The following is a 2,500-nucleotide window of genomic DNA, read 5'->3' on the forward strand; positions in this document are numbered from 1 at the left end:
GTTGTTTACGGACCGGCTGAGAAGCGACGATAGCGAGTCTTTGAAAAACTATGTGTCCATTAGTTAGACCGATCGTCGCCGGCCGTGTGTCTGTTCGAATCTCGCAACCCACGATTCAGCGACAGGACGCGCGCTCGCATTCCTTGTGTGCGTTCGTACTTTTCAAGGTTTTTAAATGTACTTTACGCCCGACCGTCGAGAGGAGCGTGCCACTGGGCGTTTCTCCGACGGTTTCCGTCCTTGGACGCGATCGTGTCGTCAACGATCGAACAAACAAACAAATACGTTGGCGACGCCCGAATTCGCTCTCCCGCACGCGCCGGGTGGGAGAGTGATGTGGGTATCGAATGTGATGCGTGTTAATAATGAAAATAACACTCTAAAGATCTAAAGAGTTTGAAATACAAAATTTTACGATTACCCTGAACGGTGGATCACTTGGCTCGTGGGTCGATGAAGAACGCAGCTAATTGCGCGTCAACGTGTGAACTGCAGGACACATGAACATCGACATTTCGAACGCACATTGCGGTCCACGGATACAATTCCTGGACCACGCCTGGCTGAGGGTCGTTTTCTTAACAAAAGACTGCTTGCGTTTGCTTCTCGAAAAAAGAGTAATTCATTTCTTTCTAAACATCTCGCCGTCGTTCAACGAAAGTAGAACGTTTCGGAGCGGGATTATCGAACGAAATTGAAAGAATGAATGAACGATAAACAAAGAAAGAGTCGCAACGTACGAGCGATAGTTGGGCAGTTCGTCGGCGTTTGTCGTGGAAACGATGTGACGAAAATCGCAACCGATACACTAAATGCAGGCCGTTAAAGGAGAGAAACAAATTTCGAAATATCTCTTCGAACTAGCGCAAGTGCGTCACGGCGCGCGAGTCGTTCGTTAAAATTTATAAACGACCGCCCGTGAAAGCACCGAGTTCTCGGAAGATAATCTATAAAGATTCTCCATCCTGCTGGAAGTTATCGGATCGGCGCGATTGTTCACTTGTAGAAATCCACGCTCCCGACGTTGCCAGAAACGATATTTACGAAAGGTGTGTCAAAAATAAACGAAAGAAGCTCTCCTATAAATTTAGAAAAAGCAAACGAGTGAAATGTTTGAGATGATAATTTGCTGAAATGCAAGCTCGAATAGCCCCAGGGTTTCGAATGATTCCCCGCGCTTTATACATCTCTCTGTTTACAAACGGTGTATAAATGAAAGATCGCTTCAGATGGGTCGTCGCTGTTTGACGCGCGATGCTGTTCCTTTTTTTTTTGTCTGTCTGTGCGTTTAGCTTCGCTAAACAAGTTAAATGGTTAAAAAGCGTCGAAAAAGCGAATACACACGCGACAAGACAAATCTAACGAGTAAAGGAACGCTCCGCTCCAAGATAAAAATGGTTGTTTACAATCAATACAGCGTTTCGGTACCCCTGATCGTAGTCTGAAACTGTGTAACAAAAGAGAGGAAAGCGAATGGTGAAGGAACTTCGAAGCCTCCGTGGCGTGGCTAGAACTTGTGATAAAAGTATGTTTGCAGCAATTATGCATGCTCCCGTTAAAACAGCATTTCAATGTCTCGCATGGCTTAAAGCTCTAGGAGGCTTCAACATTTAGAATACATACGGACTACTTCGTTTGTTAAAGATAAGCGAAGACCGCGCGACCATCGCTCGGTCGTCCAGTCCTCGAAAGTTTTGTTGCGTTCCAAAGAAGAGACAAATGGGGTTTACCCTTGCGCTAAGGGGAGAAGAAGAGAAAAGCAGTTGTTAAATCTAAGAGGTGTGTGGAGTACATCGCGTGTTGGTTAAAATTGTTAAATGAAGTATACGCGAAATGTTCTCTCGCTCTTGCTTTTCCTCTTGCTTCCGTGGCGCTCGAAAAGAAGGGATGATAAATAAAGAAACCTATTCGAAATCTCTTGTGGAACAAAAAATAATACGGACGGACGTTAAAATTGAACCGAGACGAAATGGATCGTCTTGCGAGTTGTCTTCGCTTTGAAATTGTTAAAAATTGATAAAAGCAATACGACGAAGCTGCAGTCCGCAAAATGTTTGAAGCAAAAAGGAAATAACACGAAAATTATGGGAACGTCGTGTCTCAACTTTTTTTTCCCTCTTGTGCTCGTTTCATCGAACGATAAATACAAACATTTTGAAACGAGAGAGGAGGAAAAATTGAATATGCGAAAGGTTGATTCACGCACAGTTTCTCTACGTGTTTGCTTTTTTGCTTCTTTTCGTTTATTTTTTTTTTTTTTTGCATCGAGCATCATTATTCACCTTTCGATGAAACCAAAGAAATTGACGACCTCAGAGTAGGCGAGATTACCCGCTGAATTTAAGCATATTATTAAGCGGAGGAAAAGAAACTAACTAGGATTTCCTTAGTAGCGGCGAGCGAACAGGAATGAGCCCAGCACTGAATCCCGCGGTACCGCCGCTGGGAAATGTAGTGTTCAGGAGGATCCGTTTATCCCGAGACATCGAATTGCGTCCAA

At 44.1% G+C, this 2,500-nt stretch overlaps 1 non-coding gene and 1 pseudogene across 1 annotated transcript; both read left to right on the plus strand.

The window, feature by feature from the left end:
- Positions 1-418: 418 nt before the first annotated feature.
- LOC143306990 (5.8S ribosomal RNA) lies at positions 419-573 on the plus strand. Its single transcript, XR_013064250.1, has one exon. It is a non-coding gene; the product is annotated as a 5.8S ribosomal RNA (ribosomal RNA).
- Positions 574-2,307: 1,734 nt separating this feature from the next.
- LOC143306999 (large subunit ribosomal RNA) overlaps positions 2,308-2,500 on the plus strand; it is a 7,583-nt pseudogene continuing 7,390 nt past the window's right edge.

The sequence above is a fragment of the Osmia lignaria genome, unplaced genomic scaffold (assembly GCF_051020975.1).
Source record: "Osmia lignaria lignaria isolate PbOS001 unplaced genomic scaffold, iyOsmLign1 scaffold0042, whole genome shotgun sequence".
Taxonomy (NCBI): Eukaryota; Metazoa; Arthropoda; class Insecta; order Hymenoptera; family Megachilidae; genus Osmia; species Osmia lignaria.